At 42.3% G+C, this 25,632-nt stretch overlaps 1 protein-coding gene across 3 annotated transcripts in view; it reads left to right on the top strand.

Annotated features, from left to right (window-relative positions):
* Positions 1-25,632, top strand: part of LOC144772914 (CD99 antigen-like) — a 253,578-nt gene that overhangs the window by 137,258 nt on the left and 90,688 nt on the right. The window lies entirely within an intron of this gene.

Below are 25,632 nucleotides of genomic sequence, written 5' to 3'. Positions count from 1 at the left end.
ATTAATATTAATAATATAATTAATATGTTATACATTATTATTTTTGAATTTTTTTGGGGGGGCGGGGGGGCATCAACTATCTTCACCAATTTGTGTCTGGTCCAGCTTTCTCCTGATGTCAGATGCCTGTTCCGGAAACCTCTGTGCATAGTCGCAATTTTTAGATTTTATTTTTACGCCCTTGGGTCTGGAAGCATCCTTGAAGGCTCTCCAATTGTCAAAAGAAAGAATAATATAATGAAGGATCATTGAACAGAAAGTCAAAGTCCAAGAGAGAAGAACATCGCTGCAGCAGTTGGAAAGGGGTTTGTCTAGAATGGACAATTATTTCCACAGATTGACACCGAAGAAGTAAGTGGAGCATGTGGACAGCCAGTGAGCGAAGGCTGGAGAATGCACGTGCATGGGGCCTCCTGCTAAGAGTGACATGGAGAGCACACCCTTCAGCTTCTGTCTGGAGTGCCACCACAAGTTTGCCCAGAAGGACAACCACCATGTATGTAATCTTTGTCTACCCCAAGATTATATCATAGAGGGCAGTAAAGCGTGCCTAGGGTTCAAGCCAAAGACACTGAGAGCAAAGGAGCAGCAAAGGCAGGCACACTACTCCATGCAGGGAGAGAAGGACACCCTGTCGCTGAGGGACCTCAAACTGTTGAGCGAGGAGGAAGACAACAATATCAAAGGAGCAGAGGGAGAGAGCTCTGCTGTCAAAAAGAGTTCATGATGTTGAGTGGGAGCACGAGAAGCACAAGTAAATCGAGCACAGATAACGCTAATGAAACAAAGTGTGAGTGAGTTTAGAGCATCGGATTTTAAAGGCCAAAAGACTGCCTTGGTGCCGAAGTTTTCGCTCACCGGTGGCAAATGGAGGTCAAAAGAGCCCCTTGGGTCTCACACCAAGGACACCGCAGGCAGGCGAGTCTCGGAAAAGACGCCGGCATCGGAAGACGACCCAATTTGAGATAACCCTAAGAACGGGGCGACTGGAACACCAGCAGCTGAGAATTTGATGCCAAAAAAACAGAACTGCGACCAAACTCTGTCAAAGAACACGTGATTGATATCGAGCGACAGGAAAGATGTCTCAAAGTGAAAATGGCCGTGATCCTTCAAAAGAAGTAGGAATTTGATGGCTCCCTCTAAGATTGATTTCCATATCCCATCAAGACCTTTGTCGTAACATACAGAGAAAGGGAAAGACTCTGCTAAATTGGAACCCGCAGTGACTCCAGTACCACGGGAGGAGGAACAGGAAATCTATGAGGAAGAGGATCCAGAGTCACAGGGTCTGTTCCAAGACATCAAAGGATCAGAAGGCATCAAGGAGCAATGGCAAGATCTTGATGTGACTACCCGAGCAGGGAATAGATATATACCCATTGAGGCCTTCGCCTTTGAACAACATTGCCATGCAAGCTCAAACTGTAAAGAAAGCCGCAGACAAGTATGGGGGTTCAGTTGGAGGAGGAAAAATCGCAGACATGCTTTCTGCTGGAGACACTGGTACCCTCACAAGCCAATACTTGCCTGGGCTTTCCAGCATCCTAGATCAGGGGAGAGAACCCTTCAAAGAGCCAGCAACCTGTAGGTCAGTGACATTCTGGGTTCAAAAGAAATCTAAGCACTGCACAAAGCATCCTGCATTTATCCAAGGCAATTCGCTAGTGGACGCCATCATTGTGTCCCTACCAGAAAAAGAGCAAATGCACCAACTACCTCCGGACCATCCTGGGATAAGTCGAGCAAAGGAATGGAAATGGTGGGGAGGGAGTTTGAAAGGGAGCTGCAGCACAATGGTGCATTACAAATTCTAATGCACTGCTTAATAGATATGCCTACTAACACAAGGAGGAGATAGCTGACCTAATGAGACATCTGTAGAGCAGTATCAAAAGAGAGCAACCTCCCTTGTGGAGAAAGGGAAGAACATCCCTAACACTTGCCTAAAATCTGCACTGGATGCTGCGGACACGGGCAGCAGACAACTGATGGCAGAGACAAGCCTGAGAAGGCATGCCTGGCTGTCAGTTTCAGGCTTAATAAATGAAGTCCAGGCCAATATTAGCAACACTCCTTTCAACGAAGAAAGCATTTTTGGAAGTGCTGTGGATGACACACTGCATCAACTGAAGAAGACTACACAGGAAAGTCGATAGGAGCCCTAGAGTTCAGAGGACAACAGAGAAGGGGAGTCACACCCACAAGAAAACTGGCGGGAAGAGAGGGCTTCCCGAACACCACAATGCACCAGGGCTTCCAAAACAAGCCACATGCAGTCACTGATGCAACAATGGCAATATCAAGTGCAACAGAGACAGTACTTCTGCATGTGAGTGAGAGGCAGAGGACAGACGCCCAGAGGTGCAGCTACATAAACAAGCAAGTGACATGCAAAGCCAGAGCCCCCAACAATGCACACCACCATGAGGGGGCGATAGGAGCCTTCCTTCAGGAGTGAAGGGAGGTCACTTCAGGCAAATGCATTCTCAATGCCATCCAACATGGCTATTGCATTAAATTGGTAAAAACGTGACAAGACGACTAAAGGAAACAACCCATTCAAGAAAAGAAACCTTTCTACGACAGAAAGTGCAAGAATTGTTAATGGAGAAAGCAACAGAGAGAGAGAGAGTACCCCTGAAAGAAATCAACCAGAGAAATTACTCAACATACTTCCTGGTACCAAAACCAGACCAGTTTTTATGGCCCATACTAGATGTCCGCTTCCTGAACAAGTTCATAAAGACACAGAATTTCAAGAAGGCACCGCCACAAGATGCCATCTCACAGCTCCGGCAGGATGATTACATGGCGGCCATAGATCCAAGGAATACATAACCACACATACCAGTGAACCACAGACACAAGTTTCTATGCTTCATAATAGACCAGGCTTACTGCCAATTCAGGATGCTACCATTTGGAATAAAATCCACCCCCAGGGTATTCACAAAGTGCTTAGCATCTGTACCGGTACATTTAAGATAAAAAAGAATACACTTGTACCCCTATCTAGATGACTGGTTGGTAAAGGAAAATTCCTTCCGCAAGTAAAGAAACAGAATAACGATAGTGATGGGAACACTCCACAGTCTGGGATTCTCCATAAACGCAGAAAAATCCTTGCCCATGGCAAACAAGAGAAACTGTTCTTGGGAGCAAGAATCGAAACCTCACAGGAAAGGTTGTTCCCATGTCAAAAGAGGGTACTGGCGACAATGCAAGATGCTTGCGCCTACTGGAAAGATTAGTCTCAACAGTGAGGATTGTGGAGAAGTTACTGGGAATGATGCCTTCCTGCATACTACTAATACCACATGCAAGGCTACACATGAGACCGATCCAGGAATGGGTCCAGAACCAGTGATCACAAGCATACGGTTGTCACCAAAGAGTGCAGGAGGAAATGATGTGGTGGAATAAGATGACTAGAACAGTAGGAAAACCCTGAATGCTACCAACTCCAACAGGGACCATCACCGCGTATACCTCATACATGGGATGGGGAGCTCATATGGGGAAGCTCAACATTGGAGGAGTCTGGAAACCAGAAGAAGTGGTACAACATATACACTTACTGGAATTAAGGACAGTGTCCCTAGCAGCTATGAGGCAAATCAATACAAGTTCATAAAGACAACACAACAACATTGTTCTACCTCAACAAACAAGGAGGAGCAAGGTCCTTTGCCCTATTAAAGCTAGCACAGAAGATATGGAAAAGATTTGCACTGCAAAACTGATTGCTTACTGAACCGGTAGGAGTAGTATTGCAGGGACCCACCCTCCTCCCCAGAAAATGAGGTGAGGTAAAGTAAACCAGGACATAAATGAGGTATAAATCGGGAGGAAGCCTATGTTACATTGAATGAACAGAGCATCACCAGAAAAATAGATGGCAACCACGCACAGAGGCTTTCAAGATTGGCTTCTGATGTCAGGAGAAGGCTGACCCAGGCACCAAATAGTGAAGGCAGTCTATGCAAAGCAACCAAAAAAAGGGAAAAGAAAAAGAGAGCCCTACGAGAGGAGAGTTTTTGCCCCACCAACTATATGGCAGAATAATGCAAAGCATGTGAATCCAGAAAATTCTTCAAGCGGCATAACTACCCCACCAGCAACAAATCGTTTAGTTTTTGCCTGCATTCCATTTTTTCTCCAACAATATTTTATTTAGAGCATGAAGGGGCTTAAAAAAATACATTGTGCAGCAGGTCAGTGACAATCTAAATTGGTAAGACAAAAAAAACTATTTACAAAATTATTAATAATGAAAACCAATGCTCTAGAATTTGAAATACGACCAGAACGCCTACAATCTTCAAAGGAGGGCGGATCAAAACCACCTGAGGCTGACGAAGACCTCATGTGAGGGATGAATTTAAATACTCAAAGACACTTTTTAAGAATTCTTATGCCACTTCATGTAGATTACATCATGTCACAACCGCCCTAATGATGTATTATCAATGTTACAACTTTGTTAATAATGAAGCAGGCCCTCCATAATAAAAAAAATATTTTAAATAATCCTCAATGTGAAAATAGTCATCGGATGTTTAAACACAATGAAAACACTGCTGTTTGCTCTGGTTTGTAAAAATTGTGAGTTTCTGGTATGGAGGGCTTCTACAGAGAAGTAATCTCTTGGTGTAGGTTGCACTGAACAAAAATTATGAATAAACAAGCATTGGTAAAGCCAATAGGTCTCTTTTTTATGTGGTAACACAAGCAGCTGTAGCACAATAGAGCGAGACACACAGGAGGGATCCAACAAGAGCAGACAGAGGTAAAGTGCACACTGATGCCGTTCAATGCAAGCACTCAAGTGGAGGTGGAAGGATACACTCATATAGCCAGTAGCATTAAAACTAGGTCTGCACCATCAACTAATGCTGTAAGTGTGCACTAGCTCGTGGACATTGCAGGAGAGTCTCAAGTCTCTGCTAAGTTGAGGGAAGAGGCTGGCATGACTGTACCGTGCAGTCTTATAGCCCTGCCTGATAGTTCTGCTTTGTGCATCTTCAGTCCTGTCAAATATAGAGGTCACTGCTAGACTCAGCTGGATCTTGAAAGCTTGTCTTCGTTATGAAAGACGGACACACCAAAAGTAGATCTTTAATGAGGAATAGTCCAGTGCGCTAAGCTTTGTAATATATCTTTAAGAATTACTGAACTGAGAGAAAGCCTGCGACAGGAGCCCTGCTTGCTTTCATTTCGGTGTTAAATAGAGGATCAGGATTAGGTTAGATTTCTTGTTGGTGTGATCCAAGTCTGTTCGAAGTCTGGAGCCAATTGGCAAGTGTCATGTATTCCTATAGGTTCTGAATCGATCCCCCTATTCCTGACCCTATTCTAGTTAAACAAACCAACAAGTTAACTAGCAGTCAGCCCATGAGGCAGAAAACCCCCATGATGCAGATACCGTTATCTGACGCAGTCACACTACGGCACAGGAACGCGTTATCTGATTAGGTCATAACGCTTGCGATCTAATTAGACAAGCGATATTCCTCCAGCCCCTGATAAGGCATACGGAGTTCTCATAACAAATCAAACCTATGACAACCTGGGCAAAACCCTGCGGCCATTGTTTTGATTTCACCGAGAACTTTAGTAAAAGAATGTGCTAACGAGCAAATCGTATGACATCTTTATTGACGTATCTATGTCCATCCTTACGTCAATCTCGGCACCTTAAAGGTATAAATATTACCGATCTTGCCATATGCAAACACACGCGTGGTGACGAGACGGAGCAGCCATACTTGCCGAAGCCAAGAGCAGAGCAGACCCCGCTGGCAGCAGCCCCGCCTTCCTGACGCGCTGAGAGAAGCTGCTTTCTCCTGCCGAGAATCCAGCACCGGCGTTTCCGGGTAGCCCTCGCAGGCAGCCTGGAATATCGAGACCAGAGAGAGAGATACCATTCCTCATTCATCCTAACTTCCAGGTACAGAACTGAATAACCCCTCTCAGAGAATTCTTTAGTTATTCACTTGGCAAAAACAAACTTAACTTAAACTGTAACTATCTATTCCCGCCCTCGTATTAGACTTAGGTCAGGTACACGGGGTAGGCGTATCTAGAAACACCAGTTGAGTACGTTTAGTCAAATGTATATGTGTATGTAATATATTTTATTCATTTTAAACATCTTATGGCTTAGAAACCATATCAATGTTTTTACAGTATTATTTTATACTGCTGCTCTTAATGTATGCACTTTACTTAACTATAAGTATTGCAATAATATCGATCCATTTCTCTTGTATGAGAAAAGAGACTGATCAATAAATAACACCTTTTTATTGAACACGCCCGTCTCTTCCTTTTCTCTACATTCTGATGAGACTAAGAATGCACGTACTGACTGAGAAAAATAATTTGCCTTTTGTTCACACGACTCTCGAGATTGACTCTTGATTAGGGGAGAGCAAAGTTGTCATGTTCTATGGTTGTCAGAAACTAAATCCCTTCTTGTCTAATCAGGGAAGTTAAGTCCTCCTTGAACATTCGAGAAAGTTTCTAGTGAACTCTGAGCTAAGCTGGCAAACCCAAAACTTTAAGTCTAGTATCGACAGTAGTAGACCTAGTTAACGTCTGGCCTAGGCCTTTACTGCTGTAGGTATTATTCCAATGCGCAGAGCCTATTGGGAAGATAGGAACTACACTACATGGCGCCCAACGCGTTTGGAAAGGGCGATAAAACTAACGTAAGACATTTTGAGTAACTCAGTCGTGCTTTCTCACTCAGACCCCTTTTCCCAAAATACTCCAAAGACGTCTGGAGTGGGTGAAAGGTTATATCCGCCAGACCTCGCAGGAGGGAACTCCTATGTATGGTTCTTGGTATAGTCAACGTTGAAGGATAAACAGTTCCAAAATATTGTGCATCTAATCTTTGTTTCCATAAGAAACCTGATCTGCAAACAAACAAAATAACCATCCTGTCGGTAAAATGGCAGACAGTGATGAAGAAAGAGAGGCAGTTAGATTAGCAGCTGACATAGCAGAAGCTGATACTGCACTACAAAATGCAGACCCGGAGATAATACTCATCCCGGTCATTAAAAGAAAATCTATAACCTTAAAACTTATAGAAAATGGACTGACACCTAGAGGTGGTACAGTCATATTCGTAATTGAGGCACACGAATATCGGCAGACAGAGGTATACTATTCATGGATACATTTTCCAGCAGCAAATGCTGTAACAAAGTACTTCCACTATTACAAAATAGAGGAACCTCCTAATGAGTACACTCCTTTCGAGGAGGTGAAAGTACCACTCAAATTCCAAGAGCATTTGCTCTTATTTGATGGCGCCCTAAAACATAATAATCACATCACCAGGCTCGGTCCTTTAGGTAGACCAGGAGCAACGTGGCCGGTCCTAGCCGGATACACACCACATCCAGACATCAATGGGATGTCTGCAGCAGAGCTGTTAACACAGCTAAAACAATTAATAAAAATTCATAGACAATTAGTTCAGTATGTGATGCGGACATCAACAATTCAGCCAGCGATTAAACTTCCACAGCTGACCCCTCACCAGGGGAACACAAATAAAATTACACAACAGAACATCCAATCCTGCCTAGGTAAAGTACCGGCTAAACGGGAACAAATACCATTCTGGTTGGCACAGAAAATTACCCAAATAGAGGCGGTGTTTCCTGACACCACCCCGCTAGAAAAACACAGAATTCTGACTATCTGTCTCCCAATGGGAATCGCACCACACATAGAGGACTGTGACACTTGGGGTACAGTCTTTGCTTCCATCTACACAAAAACGCACGGTGTTCTATCCATTTCGGTGATACCGGATGTGCTAAAACAAATTCAAGACGAATACGGTCCAGAACCTGCTTTAACTCTTGGTATGAAATTACTGAAAGACTTCAAGCAGGTCTCGGCTATATTATTAGCCAACATAAAAGGTGAAGCAGCAAACGTGGCGATCCGCCAGAGGTTAAAAGAGACAGATATAGCAGACCAACCAGCTGAAATTGCCAGAATCATAGAAAAATCCTATGAGGAACTAGGTAGAGATAGTTTAGGGGGAATACCAGTAAAACCGCAACTGACTGAAAGTCCAGAAAAAATATTTTTTAATAATAATTCACCAAAAAAGAACTGGGATGGAAACAAACAATCCAATCCTAAAGAAAAGAAATTCCAGTCCAGAGGAAGGTCTCCTAGGCGAAGAGAGAAATCTCCGAACCAAAGACACAGGTCACCCCAGAGTGACCCCTCTGGGAAAAGATATAACCTTAGAAATAGGGATAATATAAAAAAGCCTGATAGATATCAAGACATTGATACACGTCCCTCTCAATCTTTTCAGACTTCCTCGCAGAAATCGGAAAGAAGAGGACGATCAGAACAAAGAGAAGAGCACGCCAAGTCCAAAGACAAGGAACCTGCTCAACTAAAAAAGAAATTACAATTTCCAAAAAAGAAGGTAGCCAGTATCAAGGTAGTTAACAATGCCGAGAATACTGAGGACACAACTGAAAAACGGAGAATGGGCTCAGACAATGCTAGACAGCGCAGCAGAAGTGAGCATTGCTCGCAAAGTCCTTATGAATCATCAGGAGACAGTGGACACGAATGAATATCTTCAAGTGGAAACTGCAGACACCAGGGTTAGCAAACCTCACAAGATATACGAGATAACATTACGTATAGAGGGAGTTAAGACTAGGAAAATAAGGGGACTATTTTGGGATAACCACTCTAAGGATTAAGACACCCTTCTAGCTGAAAAAGACTGGCCACCAGAGTTTGTCAGGGAGTGCCCTCATGGCGAAGAAGTAATTATGCCTGCCTTCTCAAATTAAATTCCAATTCATAAAAAATACACACTTGCCAGAAAGTGGGCAGTGGCTCTAGCACCTGCTTTATATAAAAATCATGTAGGATGGGATGAGGACTCCCCTCCTCACAAAATCCAGTTAAAATCACAACCTACTGCACAAAGGCAGTACCCAATTAAGCAAGAAGCTAAAAAACAGGTAAATGAAATACTAGATCAGCTAGAATACCAGGGGGTGATTGAAACTTGCACCTCACAAATGAACAACCCTTTGTTTCCGGTCTCCAAACCAGACAATTCATATCGTCTAGTTTTGGATTACCGACACCTTAACACATGTTGCAAAACTTTTGCAGTGCAAAACTCACACAGTGCTGCACTAATGAATAACATAGTGCGCAAAAAATACAAAACAACCTTAGACATCTCCAATGGATTCTTTTGTCAAAACATAGCACCAGAGAGCAGATATTTAACTGCATTCTCAGTAAATGGCACTCAAAAACAATTCTGTCGGTTAGCCCAGGGGTACAAGAACAGCCCGGGGGTATTCTCAGCGAGAGTAACAGAATTACTTCATCTATATGATGATGAAGCATTATCTTATGTCGATGACATTTACTTAACAGATGATGACTTGGAGACTCACTTGAAAAGAGTGAACACCATAATACTTGGGTTCGCTGCAGAGGGTTACAAATTCAATTTTAAAAAATCCAGAATTGCCCATCTAACAGTCTTGTACGTAGGATATGAATTATCAAGTATAGCCTGGTTGACAATTTTCTAACAACTAGAAGAATTAAAAAATCTAGTATATGAAGAAACATATCCTCTGCCAATCGATATTCTGCCTTTACGACATTACGCCTGTGTAATTTATACAGACGGACATGCTCAACCTCCCGTTTGGGGAGAACATACAACCCCACATGTGGGATTACAAAAGAAGTGTGGCGCGGAGGTAAACTAAAACCTCTATTAACAAAAACACACTCAGTAGAAACTAATTCTGAACAACAAACTGAAATAATAGCATTGAAAATGGCGCTAGATAATGCGGATCGCGAATTCCCGACACTTATAGTGTCAGATTCATATTACTGCGTCAAATCATATAACAAGGATTTGCAGACATGGATTCAAAACGGTTACAAAGATGACACAGATGCACCAATAAAGCAGAAACCGCTCTGGGAAAAAATAGCTCTTTTACAAAAAGAACTACCAAAGACTCACGTGACACACTCACTGAGTCATCAGCGTGATGGCGTTCACGTTGCAGGGAATTCATTGGCTGAAACAGCCACAGCGGCAGCAACTAAAACGGCTCCCGTAGATCGAAAAAAGCGTACATTAAAATACATTGACGGTGAAACAGTGCTGGCAGTGAAAACGTCATCAAAAGGCGACTGCTCAGCGTTACCGATCAACTATCCACTCAATTATACATACATAATCGATGCAAACTCCGTCCCTTTTGCTCGAATCCCTGGAGTGGGGGATAGAGTGATTCCAAACATGGACAGGAGAAACTTGTTAATCGCAGACGCACACATGGGCGAGGGTCTCAGACACCTTAAACTAAAAGATTCTCTGGAAGAATTACAATCACGGTACTGGTGGCCAGGCATGAGCCTGCGTCATACCATGTTTGTAAAAAACTGCCCAAACTGCAACAGAGATCGCAGTGGGGAGAGAAACAGTTTAATACCTCGTCGTTCTACTCCAGGAAAAATCAGGAGTAAAAAGGAAGGGTTGCGATTAACATATACAGGCTAGTTCCACTTATAATGTAGATCACCAGCACTCGGCTGACGTCCGGACTGTTATACAAAGATTTGCGGGTCTAAATGGCATATACGCTAAGCGCATGCTACGTTTGACTATTGTTTTCACTCAAGCCCTCCAGCCTGGGGGGAAACATTGCCAAATGAGCATAGTCCAGCGGGAATCTTCTCACTTCCTTCCTGAGGGTACGGGACGGTGTAAAGAAAAAACCAAGGCATAAAGCAATCTATAACGGAAAGGATATTAGGTTCGGGAGCTGGGTGGGTCAAACATCTAATAAGTGTCCAACGTAGTCTCAATAACTTGCCAAGAAATTCTCTGAAGGGATTCAGTGCGTACGAATTATTATTTGGAACTAGGATGATGATCTCTGACATTGATAGTCAGACTTCAGTGGTGAAAGAAAAAACCTTTGATATCAAAGACCGTTTGGCTATTTTGCAGGACTTAAACAAAACAAGAAAAGACCTGAGCAACATAAAGTTGAAACAACAGCCAACAACCACTGAAGAACCACCACCTGTCCCAGCAAGACCTGTCTGGATTCCAAAAGTCGGGGATCTAGTCAGGGAGAAGATCGCGGTAAAGAAGAAATTTGGGCCTTCTTACAGAAAAGCAGTTCCTGTCTTGTCTGCCAACGGGACAAGATCAGTTGTATTACCGCCACTTGCTGGAAAAAAGGAGAACCGAGTTGTATCAATCGACCTGGTAAAACCCCAACATGTGGCCGATAACAAACAGTAGGCCAAGTGGACTCCCAATAAGTAGCAGAACACCAAGGTTTGCTACCAGTACAGAGGTCCTAACAAAGAGGCTCATCACATTCGAAACGCCTACAGAAGAACAACAAGGACTATGCAGCAATGCAATAGAACTCAGACCTCTGAAAACCCAAATAAAAACATTTAGCAGAGACACACCAATCTATAATGAAGTAACAAGTGAAAATGCAAGAAACAGAAATCCTGAACCAATTGGAACAATTGACAGAACTGCATCCGGCTACTTCATAAACTTCGATGATTCCTCTGAAGGCTTCAGTGAATCAAAGACACAGCCATCATCAAAAACCTTTAAAGATAAAGCTAAGGAACTTTTGAAACAACTGAAAGAAACATATCTGATTTCTCCATGGATTGAATTTTGGGTGGGTTTTGGTGCATTTATCCTCATACTTTGGCTCATCATGGTACTTACTTTGGGACGCTTCATTGAGGGAAAATATGCTAAAATGGACACAGCAAGTCAGAAAATCAACTTGATCCTCAAACCACACATCCTCACACGTCGAGAAAAGAGAACTTTCTTCAGCCAACTTCACAGCCAATCCGATACCGGGTGGGGTAGCCTGGGACAACACTGACTATGAAATTTATGGTCCGGTCGAGATCCTGAAATATCCACACCAAATTAAGATCTCATTGAGTGACTTTGCAAAACCAAACTCATTTGCTGATGATTGGGACTTCGAAAGCATTAATAATATGATGTCTGACTTAGTAATGTCTGCTAAATTTACCAAACATGATTATTTGCAGGGTTCTACAAATTATGATAGTATGTATTGCTATAACCACTATGGTAACCAGTTTTTACATAGATCTGCACAACCTAGAAATGTTTTAAATTATAATCAATGGGAACATTGTGCAACACCTCCAGAAGGGAGCTCAAGAACCGTTTACGACAAATATTCATATTTTTCAGGTTTTAACACAAGTAATGCTGAAACATTTTATTTTAAATTGTCAAACAAAACAGGGACCAAGACCATGATAACCAACACAAAATTGTTATATTCAGACTCATTCTTTGAAAAAATCAATACTTTTGGTTTTGAATATTGGGACAAAAATGTTGAATTGAAAAGTGTTTGGGGTACAAAAGAATGGCAAGTACAGGGTATAGAAGCTTTGTTTAGAGCCTGCATGATCCTAGAACAAATGATATTTTTAAATGACACTGTTCAACAAACCACCTGTCTTGGCCTAGCCAAAATCAAAGATTTAAATAAACCGTCTATTCCAAAGCCAACAATGTTTAGCAATAACTCTGATACAGATGAAGAGATAGACGTAAACCATATATTAAACCAAAACAGAACACATCCTGATTGGAAACAGTGGTTGATCTGGCCCACAGATACAAATAACTGTCAAGACAGATTCCTGAATAAAACACAGGGGTTCAAAATGACCAGGCCAGACCCTAGATATCCTCAAAGACATCACCCAGGGATAATAACAACCTACAGTGTGGGCAAATTATGCCTTCAATGGCTACAAACTTCCACACTGGCAGAAATTAAGCAACACCTAACTTTACTTACTGATGGTGCTGACTTGCGTGATTTCACTTTGGGACCACGCAAACAGCGTCAAAAACGTTTCATAGCAGCCTCTGTATATGCCGCATACAATGAGGCCTGGAAGGTTACTCAAATTGAGACAGCAGAGAGAATACGGGAAATTGACCGTATTAATTTGGAAAAATCACTTTCTGTAGTGGACAATGGGTTAATGACTCTGTCCTCCAGAATTTTTTCTTTGGACAGCATTGTGTCTTCAGCAATCGACATATTATCGCAAGACTTACTGTTATTACAACACGGTCAGTCACAATTGCGTTCTATTGTACAGCTTGGCTGGACGTTACAAAATCTGCGTTCAGGCTATGTGCCTTGGCGTTTAATCAACACAACGTCACTATTCCAAATCTTTAACCTTACTGATAGACAAATCAGTATGGCACAAAAGGGTGCTGATTATACAATCTTGAGCATTGAAAAACTCGAAAGATTACCAGTGACAATGTCAGAACGACCTGTCAGTGAATGGATAATACATGGGATAATAAATATTCCAATCTCAACCTTCAGGTTTCAATACTGCCAAAAATATATACAGGCTGGCATGTACGAGAAATTGGGAAAGGGGTACCTTAAAACAACATGGAACCTGCCCTATTCACATGCATGTGTCAGTAATAAAGGACAGAAAGTGTTTCTTAGTGGCAACAATTGTGCGATGTCACTAAGTGGCACACTTCTGTGTAACGGAATTAGTTTGCATGGAGCCTGTGAAGGGAATTCATACAACCTTTCATGTCACCAGCAAGGCGCACCTGCAACAGAAATAGAACCATTCTTTCAAAGACTCTATAATGGGAGTTACATTCTTATTGTAGACCGTAGATGTTGTAGTCTTATACCCGGGACTCCTTATCTAGTAACTACGACTGCGAAGGTTAAGTGCTGTGGACGCTCATTGTTCCCCAGCTCCTTCCCAGACAGGGAGGCAAGGGCATGGCCCGATTTGAAAATTACTTCTATTCGAATAGATACTTTAAGCAGAATGAAAACAGTGCTTCTTCAGACGCCTAGCAGGCTCACGTCATCAAAAGAAACGTATGATCTACAAGTCGCAAGGACGACTGCAGAGATACATACATTATTATCAACTAATTCCCCCGTACATTTCGCGGAAATCCTGAATGAAATCTTAAATATTTCTGATACCAATGGGGTCTCAAAGGTATTTAAGACAGTATTTTCGATGGCATTAACACCATTCAAAGCCATACTGGGTATTTTTCCAGATTTCGTCCATTCGATTTTTGGCGGACTTCCCCTGATCTTGGGACTAATTGCAGGAATCCTATTCTTAGTCCTTATTTTTATGGCAACCCATGTCACAGACAAAACTCTGGCGACAAGAGAAGAAACAATCCTAGCCATTGGATACCGGGACCGGATATCAAAAATCCTGGGACTCTCCCGGCTTAGAGACCTGAACATGACTTGGTTTCTATCATTTCGACCAATGTGGCAAAGATGTGTTTTACCTGTATTGAGGTGTCTGCTATGCGGAGAAGAATGCGTGTTAGACACCTGTCTGACGCTACAATCGGATGCGCCGATGGATGCAGAAACATTGTTGAGCCCGATCAAGGTTCATGCTTTGTGCTGCCCTCAAAGGCTACCAATCCTGATGACGGCATTCGTGGAAGCTTCACCACTACGATTGATGGGTAGTGAAGTTCAAGATGAAAGCAGCATCGAACAGGTACGACCTTCTGTCAGCAATGCGAATCAGAATGTCAATGGAGACAATCATGCACAAGAATGCATGATTACACCTATTTCCGAGTTAGTGGAACTTTCCCAGGAAGCTGTTGACAGTTTTTTCGAAAGCCTAAATGATATGATGTTCTCACCCGAACAGAAATAGAGACTTTTGAACAAGCCCGCACACGGCGTTCCCTGAATTCGGCCTTCAACTTTAAATAATAAAGTCACATGAACTATTTTTCACTCCAGTTCACGGACAGCAACTCTTTCAGAAGCCCAAATTCATTTTTTCGGTTTTTCGGGACACTTATCTTCTGCTTAAAGTAAGAAACTATTCCTAAAGAACTAAGATTTCTATTTTTTAGATACTTTATAGACTTTAGCTGCCCGCTGGTATGTTCATAAATATTTTATTCTGTGATGGAATGGTCTCGAATCTTTTTTCTGTATTTAAGAAACCATTTCATGTGTAATTCTCATATACCAAACGAGCAATAATGTATACAAATGCGATTACTTTGGCATTATTCTACAGCTTGAGTGCATACAATATATATGTCTGCAATTTTTCAGTATATTTGAAGAATTTCAAAATGCATTTATGTATTTTGGGGTGGTAAGGTATACACACTACTCTATAGTATGTTGTACTATGTTATACTATGCCTAGATTAGTAAATATGTCCATAGTTAGCGTGGAGTGGGTGTCATGTATTCCTATAGGTTCTGAATCGATCCCCCTATTCCTGACCCTATTCTAGTTAAACAAACCAACAAGTTAACTAGCAGTCAGCCCATGAGGCAGAAAACCCCCATGATGCAGATACCGTTATCTGACGCAGTCACACTACGGCACAGGAACGCGTTATCTGATTAGGTCATAACGCTTGCGATCTAATTAGACAAGCGATATTCCTCCAGCCCCTGATAAGGCATACGGAGTTCTCATAACAAATCAAACCTATGACAACCTGGGCAAAACCCTGCGGCCATTGTTTTGATTTCACCGAGAACTTTAGTAAAAGAATGTGCTAACGAGCAAATCGTATGACATCTTTATTGACGTATCTATGTCCATCCTTACGTCAATCTCGGCACCTTAAAGGTATAAATATTACCGATCTTGCCATATGCAAACACACGCGTGGTGACGAGACGGAGCAGCCATACTTGCCGAAGCCAAGAGCAGAGCAGACCCCGCTGGCAGCAGCCCCGCCTTCCTGACGCGCTGAAAGAAGCTGCTTTCTCCTGCCGAGAATCCAGCACCGGCGTTTCCGGGTAGCCCTCGCAGGCAGCCTGGAATATCGAGACCAGAGAGAGAGATACCATTCCTCATTCATCCTAACTTCCAGGTACAGAACTGAATAACCCCTCTCAGAGAATTCTTTAGTTATTCACTTGGCAAAAACAAACTTAACTTAAACTGTAACTATCTATTCCCGCCCTCGTATTAGACTTAGGTCAGGTACACGGGGTAGGCGTATCTAGAAACACCAGTTGAGTACGTTTAGTCAAATGTATATGTGTATGTAATATATTTTATTCATTTTAAACATCTTATGGCTTAGAAACCATATCAATGTTTTTACAGTATTATTTTATACTGCTGCTCTTAATGTATGCACTTTACTTAACTATAAGTATTGCAATAATATCGATCCATTTCTCTTGTATGAGAAAAGAGACTGATCAATAAATAACACCTTTTTATTGAACACGCCCGTCTCTTCCTTTTCTCTACATTCTGATGAGACTAAGAATGCACGTACTGACTGAGTAAAATAATTTGCCTTTTGTTCACACGACTCTCGAGATTGACTCTTGATTAGGGGAGAGCAAAGTTGTCATGTTCTATGGTTGTCAGAAACTAAATCCCTTCTTGTCTAATCAGGGAAGTTAAGTCCTCCTTGAACATTCGAGAAAGTTTCTAGTGAACTCTGAGCTAAGCTGGCAAACCCAAAACTTTAAGTCTAGTATCGACAGTAGTAGACCTAGTTAACGTCTGGCCTAGGCCTTTACTGCTGTAGGTATTATTCCAATGCGCAGAGCCTATTGGGAAGATAGGAACTACACTACACAAGCAAACATGACCTCAAATGTTTTTGGTTAATACAAGGAAAATGTCACTATTGCTCCATTTAATTTCCTCCCCCTTCACCACCAAAATGCCTCTTACCCAGACCTCTCATGTGTTTGTGTCAGTAATGTCTCTCTGCGTTAAAATTTGAGGTAATGCTCCACCATATAGTTCTGTAATTTGAAGCTTTATTACTCAGACTATAAGCTGCCTTGTTGGCTGCTTGGCACACAGAGGCTCTCGAGGGAGCGTCATTGACCACCTGGCACTAGCACACACTCAGTATTGGAAAGAGCAAAGGGGATAGATTGTAAGGCCAAAGTACACTCCTGGTAGATCAAGAAGACCATGCATAAAGGAGGAATCATGTGCCATGGGGGGAGACATCGTTTACCACGCATCCATTTCAACGTGGGACTATTACATTGTGGTTTTCACTACGCAAGTCGTTGCACCGACTTGCACTGGAGGGCGCTGTTGACTAAGGAATAGTGTAAATTACTGTTTCCAACACCTTCCCTACTGTATGTAGACTGGAGTTGGAATAGTAATTCACACTATTCCTAAGTCCAGCACCCCTCCAGCGCAAGTCGATGTAACATCTTGCGTTGTGAAAACCGCGATTTAACTGACCGCGGTGAAATGGCCCTCGTTGTATCGTCCTACATCCCACAGGGGTGGGGATTGTGCAGTTGCCCAAAGGATATCACTAGCCCCCAACAACTAAGCTCAAATGCTATTGTGGGCTGTTGTCTGGCAGGAAGCCTAGCATGCGTAATGGATTAATATTAGATTTCAAGTTGGAGATGAGTTGTAGACCAGTGAACGGGAATAACATGTGATGCAGGAGTCATGAGTTCCCTTGACAATGTAGCAGAAAGAAACCCTTAGGTCCAGAACAAGTTCTCAGGAACAGCCAGAGTCTGGCTAAACTAAATGAATCTGGATAATCGATTGCAGTGGCCAAGCTTTGAGTTCTAGATGTGTTCATATAGCTGCTTCCAATCCATCACATCTGTTTCTGATCAGCTCATTTGTCTCTGCTGTAACAAACATTGGTAAAGCCAATAGGCCATGCCTATCTGAGAGCAATTGGCTTTGCCAATGTATTTTAGCAATGTTGTAGAGCAGCAGGACTGCGGTGCAGCATGGCTAAAGGTTAATTTAAAAAGCTGTATAAAAGTTATACAAAAATCACTATGTATCGGGGAGGTAAAAAAAGAAGTAGTATGACATGACCAGCGATTAAAGGTGGGTGGTGGGAGGGAAGAGGCAACACAGGCAACAGGAGGGTGGGTTATGGGATAGGGTGGGGGAAGAACCAAGACAGATGACGGGAGGGTTGTAGGTGGGAAGGAAGATACAACATGGACAAGGGGAGGTTAAGTTGGCGGTGAGGGTGGGAGGGAAGAAGCAATATAGACAAGGGTGTGGTTGGGCTGAGAGGGAAGAAGCAAAACGGACAAGGTGAGGGGGGAGAGGAAACTACAGGTAGCAACAGGATAGGAAGAAGAAAATAGAAAAAGTAACAACATGATGGGAAGCAAAAATAAAAATAGTACCTCAAATCACAGCGCCAGCAGTGGAAGGACCCTTATCAAGATAAAGCAATCTGCACTAGATCGATGCTGACTAATAGGTAATTAGTAGAAGCTACGGAAACTAAACACGGTTGCTAGGAACTGTAATGGCTGTAAAGGTTAGCTGTAGCACATGAGGCGAGAGAGTGGGGCAAAGTAACTCTTCAGTGTTGTCACCATAGGTTGTTTAAAGCACTCTGGAACATAACATTGTGTGACCCCCTCCTATTGTCTTTTTTTCGCAACACCAGGAAATCCACTAATTAAGCTCAAGTTTTGCTTTGGATATTTTTGAAATGTGCATTGAAGCAATGGCTGGAGCACAGTACAACTTTGATAATCAACCATTAAGAGTCCCATGAATTCATTGTTTGGGGTGTGAGGCCACCAGATGTTTGGCCCTATTCCTCCTTGTATGTTGTCGAACGTGAAAGCTTTAGGATGCATTTAGGGAAGCCACAGCTGGATTAACAAGTGTTGGTTAGGACTCATTTTTATTTGGGATTTTGAGTTCGTGAAGAATTATCTGGGGATTGTGGTACCACTTCTGCAGATCTGCATTCACCTCCGCGTTCGAGTACACTGTTCTCAGGGATATATGTTATGCAAATTGAAAGATGAAAAAACAAGGGTGTTCAAAGTTTTGTTAACGTTACTAATATACCACAATCTAACTATATAGGATGTCACAACATATCTCAAATCCAGTGATGAAAACGAATTAATAGGAACATAAGACTCAAACAATAGGTGAGTAATATATCTAGCTCTGACCTATTAGGAAATATTATGTTGTCAACAGCGATGAACATTTTGAACTAGAAGGCAGCAGCCCTAAGGCGTATTATTGCATTAATGAAGGGACGTGCCCAGTTCAAGAATAATTTAGCTGACTGCGATCTTCAACCATATTTCAAGGGTGATTGCATTTGCCACTAACAGTTTGTTTTTTAAAGGGATGCTTAAAGTTGTTGTGATTTAAGGGTGGTTCTTGAAAGTTTGGGAAGAGCAGATCCTACTCTCACAACTGATGAATGTTATGCGTAAATCTTTACCCCACTTGAGATTTTTCTAATCTGACCCCGAGCTCAGGATTGTTTATGCTTCCCATAGAGAATGAATCTGGTAACCACTGGGTGATCCCTCTACCCCCACTTATTCATGCAAGGATATCGGTCATCAATTGCAGTTTGTCGAAAAGTTAAGTGAGGATGTAGAATTAAAACACTTCCCCGGGCAAATGGGGTTTTCTATCCTTGCGTGGAAGCCTGCAGTGAAGTTCCACCAGTGTACACTGCAAGATCATTGGCTAATACGTTTTCAGTAACCTGCTAGTATTAGCTTCGTGTATTTTATTTAACCTTAAATCCTAAATCCAATCGAATATCTTAATTTCTATTACCAAAGCATTAGTAGATCCCACAGAAAAAAAACCAAAACACAAACAGAATAAAGTATACAAGCCACTAAACCGATTTTCTAGTGTGTTTAGACAGAAACATCCAAAAAACATTAAAACAGCATTCCCTATGCTTCATCATTAAAGTAATGATTCATTTTAAGGCAGCAGCCACTTTTCATTCCATGAGCTTTGCCAAAGTTGCATTCTTCCTTCGTCTAAACTTCATAGTTCAAGAAAAGACACAAGGAGGAAACTTAAACAAGCCACATGGACCTTAAAAGAGGCCAAGCAGTCCATTTCACGTTCATGGGGCCCTGACAATCCGGCTGCTCCAATGTAGGGGACTAGTACCACACCTCCCAATATGTGCTATATGGAAATGCTGTATAGTCCCTCTGCTTCTGTTGCCTTCCCAGAAGACTCTTGGAAGATGGGGAGAAATTCTTTGTGCTGGACTATAGAGTAATTTGATCCCTTCTATTTAGTGCTTTGCTCCAGCTATCACCATTCATCGTAAAAAAAAGAAGTGGAATTATTCAAACACTAGATTATATGATCTTGACCAGTTCCTCTTGCCTTTGCCATGTTCCCCTGCACCACTGCCTTATTGTCAGCTATTGAAGTTGCTCACCTGGCATGGGTACTTGCAGCAGATCAGGACAACTGGTTATGCTTTGTAGATTTAGAAGAGGCATACTTTCATTTGCCTGCATGAGAAGGACAGGAAGTTCTTCCAGTTTTTCCAGCTTTCTGTACAGGTAATATGGAGTGTACACCTGCATTACCAGTAGAGAATGCTGGCCTTTAAACTCAGTGTTGTCATAAAAAGTTTCCCAGAAGTTAAAACTTCAGTACTGGCCTTTTCAAGGCTGTTTAAGATCCTTTCCTGCCTTCACCCGGATGACTGTTTGATGAGGGTATCTCTTAAGGACTGGCTGAATTAAATTTGGACTTAGTTCCCTGGACCATACTCAGTCTTGGATTCTCAGTGAACTTAGCAAATTCGTTTTGGATATTATGAAAATTAATTCAGTTTGCCTGGGCGATTGTGGACTGATCTTGTGAGACCCTTTTTCCTCCAGAAAGTGTGACCAACAATGGAAACCACATGCCCCACCCTAAAGTGGAGCTTCGTGACAGCCTGGTTGAAGGAAATAGAGAGACTGGAGACCTTATGTATATGGATTGTTGCTCTTCCTATGCCATGTTGCTTATGAGACCCCCTTCAGCTTCAGTGTGCAGAGCACTGCAGTCTATTGCTTCACTGCCAATAAGTCTGTCCTACTCTTGACGCACAACTGTGAAGCTGTCCCAGAGAGTATGGCCCTTGCCATAAATCTCTTGATGTGGTGGCCCTTCTACCAACTGCATCCCCAGGTCACTGTCACAGCAGGCTCATCAGATTACAGATGGAAGGTTCTTTTACAAGGCCTGCACCAAACTTCATGTGATACATGACATCAGATGTGATGCATCACTTCACAATACTTGTTGAGAGTCAATTGCAGGCCTTCTGATATTCAAGGTCTTCGTGCCATTGTTTGCGGTTAATGTGATCATGAGAAACATAAACATTGCGGTCCTACTCTCTATCCGAAATCAAAATGGGCACTCACTCATCACAATTCTGCTGACAGGTACGGCCGGCTAGTAGTCGAACTGTCTAAGACAATCTTTTCCCAGGGCTAGTTTCTTCTGGCCTAACGTGCTGCAGGGGTGCTGTACATCAAAGAAAACTAACCCAGCAGGTGTTTACAGCTCTCCCTGGGAGTGTAACAAATAAAGCTCAATCAATTAGTCACTCTTTCACCTCCAAACATTAAGGAGTATGCTGTGGTGTCCCACAAGTATCCCTCTAATGGATACTTCTAAGCACAGATTCATTACGGTGAGAATATTTCGCAGGTGCCGCACTGAATCTCAAACTTTTCCTAGCAGTTCTCACACGCACCACTAGGTTGCACCGTGCATCTCCTCATTGGCTTCGTTGTCCCCTTGAAGTGATGTAGCAGAGCCGCATATAAGTTCCAGGAACTTCTGAGCTTAAACCTTCTGTCCTCCAATAAGGCTACCACTTCGTAGAAAATCGTCTGTTGCAGCAGCATGGCAGGGTTCTGCACCTGTGCAATCTATACCTCTCTGCATTGAGATTGAGTGGCGGTAGTTGACGGCGTTTGATACACCACCTGAGGTTGTGGATGCTATGCTTGCTGCCAGGTGTCAATCTACACAGTCACTTTATGCTGAGTGCCTTGCCGAATTTGTAGCCTGGTGTGGAGTCTGCAAGACAGACTCTTTACAAGCCAAACTGTTGGGTATTTTTTGTTTGTTTGGTCATGCAAGGCTTGTACTAGTAAAGGTTAGGTAATTTTTGGGCCTTTTTGAATTTAAATCACCCATTGCGATGTGGTTTATTACAGGTTTAACGCAGGTTTCCTCCAAAACTGTTTCCTTGCTCCAACGGGACCTTAACTTGGTCTTGACGTTCCTCGTGTGCACTCTGTTCGAGCCTATACACAGCTGTTCGTTCCCTTTTCTGACCTAAATGTTTGCCTTCCTGATTGTGTTCACTTTAGCTCATCGCATGAGAAAACTCCATGTTCTATCTATACAACTGCTCCACACTGCTTTTTTGTGTTTAAACATGGGGCAATCCATCACTTTCCCAACATTCTTTTCCCTGCCTCACACCTTGAAAGAGGAGGAGTGGCTCCATCAGTTGGACCCCAATAGATCTTTAAGCTTTTACATCAATAGTACCAAGGACCACTTGGTGGATGATCAGCTTTTTGTGTGGTTTTCTAGGGAGAAGAGAGGAAAGGCTGTGCAGAAGAGGACTCTGTCGAGTTAGATAGTCATCTGCATTAAGATCTGCTATGCATTGACCAAAAGCAGCCTCCAGAATATCTGAGAGTCCATTTCACCTGGGCTAAAGCTGCCACCACTGTATTGGCACACAGAATAACTATATGTAACTTCTCTCAGGCCAGGACATGGGTATCAGTGCACATGTTCAGAAGCACTGCTGCCTTGACAGCCATGTCTGACGGGAAGAGTATTTCTCCCATTCAGTCCTGCAGGGTTTTCTGGTCTGAGACCACTACTCAGACCTCCACCTTGGGAGGTATTATTTTAGTGTTTATTCTAAAGGTAAGGAATCTGCGGTTAGAAGTGTCCATCAGAAGAACAAGTTACTTAACTTCTGCAACGTTCTTTCTGGTGGGTAATGTTTTGACATTGGACAGACTTCCCTTCGTCTCTCTGCTTTATTTCCCTCCCCATTGCCCTTTTTCCATTACCCCCTTTTCCTTCGACTCGCCATTAACCAACTGATGTAACTTTTAATCTGATGTATATTCTAATCTGATGTATATTCTGTAACAATGTGTAACCTGTAACTTATGTAACATCCCTCATGTAAAGCGCTCTGATACCTACGGGTCTAGCAAGCGCTATATAAAACTCAAGTAAATAAAATAAAAAATAAAAAATTGAACTGCAGATTCCTCATTGCCCCTCCACACCTCCTCATTCTGTCAAGTGGCCCCTGTCTACCATCTAAAAAAGTTCCAAATCAGAGGTCTGCACACTGGTACTGACAATTGTTTTGGCTCTGCGTTCAAGGGCATGCAAAGAGTCAAGGAAGAAATTGACGCTGGCACACTGGATTGATGCTTTCATGCGGCTCCATTCCATCACTACCTGGGTAGAACAAAGCCAACATGGATCCGCATGGCACTCTGCCTAGTGGCGCGCTGGAGCTATGAAAAGTTTGAGGATCCACTCTTGCACCTGGGGAATAGTCAAAAGATGAGGAATATGAGTTTAGTGGATCCACCGGAAAGAGCATTATTGAAAGTAAGGAGCGTGTACATCCTGTCTCCTTTCCTGTTTATCACAAATATTAGGCCACTTAATGGATTTTTTTTATCCGTCAGGCAGCATTTCACCACTACGTTTAACCCAGCTTATATTCAGTCTCCTGAAAACCCCAAATCAGATTCTTTGCCCAACACCATATCTCATTTTAGGTGGTGGATGTGTGAACATTTTATAAACCTTAATTCACTTCAAACTAAGGTATTGCTTATAACTGCCTCCTTGGTCTGGGCAAGAAAGCAGGCCTGATTTCTTGCCCATATAGGCATATATGATATATAGGCTTCCAAACGTTCAGTCATTGTAATAAGTATATATTTTCCCCGACTTGAATTGCCATAAATAATCTTTACATTGTTTGAGGTCAATTTACATATTCCGGGCATTAACACATTCATCGAGTAATACCTGAATTATGGCAATTCGGCTTTTCTCATGGAATCAAAAAAATGTTCTGCATGAGCCCACACCTAAGCAAGGTAACTTAAGCAAACTGTGGCACCGTAATTATTAGCCAGTGTTTACAGAAAAGATAACACATTTAGTATTCTCTCATAGCTACATTGGCTTACTATTCAGAAACATGTTATTTTAAAAGACATGGCAATCATTCATAAAGCCTTGTATCAGAACACCCCAGACTTCACTGCCTCAAAATTCTGTTGATTTATTCCCAGCTGATCTTCATGGTCAGTCAATAGAGCACTTTTGGACATTTCCCAAGGTAAAATTCACTACGTGTCATAGTCATAGTCATAGTCATAAGCTCTTATATAGCGCACGAATCACCAGAGACCAAAAACTCTCCGAGTCAGGAGCCAAAATCTGGAACCCCTCAACTATTCACATACAGATAGAAACATGCCTAACTAGATTTAGAACGTTTTCAAAATCTTGTCTTTTAACCATTTAGTTGTTTCTATTGTCTTTGGCCTTTTTTAGCTCAGAGTTTGTTGCCAGGAAGATGTCTACGAGGGCTGTGCTCCCCACTAAAATTTAACATACCCCAACATTAAGCTACTTTCATAAAAAAAAAACATTGCTGCCAGTTATTAAAACGACCAAGCTTGTAAGTGAGCTGATGGCCTTATATGCCATTGAAGCGCACCGTTCTTACCAAATGGGCAAATTGGCACTTTAGTCATGCCCCTCAACTTTTGCCCCAAGTGTCTGAATGAATCTCACTAAAATGTGGAGATTTAATTTCTAGAATTTTTCCTTTGCTCAGCAGACGTTGCATAACATCCGTCTTGGGCTTGATCACTTCTATCCGCACAGTTACAGAGATCTGTATTCTTATGATCAGGGTTACTTACATACGAGTCGATCAGTACAGCGTGTACAGTTGCATCAAACACTGCCCTTGCCTGGTGAATTATTTGGATCAATTTTTTTTAAACATGGTATATCCCTCAATTGGAATGCCCATTGAGGTTTTACCAGGGGCATAAACGGAAAATTGGTGACTTTTTTTAGGGATGCTATGGGGGCCACCCCACATATTCTACGATCTCTGTGTGCTCAATGATTCATGCTAAGGCAGCGTCCAGTTCTCTCGCTCTCTCTCTCTCCCCCTCCCCCCAATCCTCCCCCCTATGGATTAGAAAGGAGTCTATGGAATAGGAGTAATGGGGCTCTCAGTAGTAACTTGATCCTTTTTCCCAGTGTGCAACATACTATTTGAGAGGAAATTGCTCATCCATTAAAATGCCCCTGTGTTTGAGCGTGCCTTTTTATAGCAAATGTTATTAAAAGATATTGAAAGGTGAAGGCTATTTTTCAAAACCCTTAATAACTTCTGCATTAGTATATTAATGTCAACTAGTACTCTACAGCCATTGTGTATCTGATATTGTGAAAATGTGCTTTTGCGGCGTAAATCTCTCCCAGATTCACATCCTGGGCATTATTCTACCACCTAGGTGTTGAGTCCGTAATTGTTTCTATATTACTTTTTTTTGTATAGTGGGTGTGGGCCTGGGTGCAGTCGTTATGAGTCACTAAGAC

This window comes from Lissotriton helveticus, chromosome 8 (assembly GCF_964261635.1).
Source record: "Lissotriton helveticus chromosome 8, aLisHel1.1, whole genome shotgun sequence".
In the NCBI taxonomy this organism is placed as follows: Eukaryota; Metazoa; Chordata; class Amphibia; order Caudata; family Salamandridae; genus Lissotriton; species Lissotriton helveticus.
The sequence above is the reverse complement of the archived record's forward strand: the minus strand, read 5'-3'. Positions and strand labels throughout refer to the sequence as shown.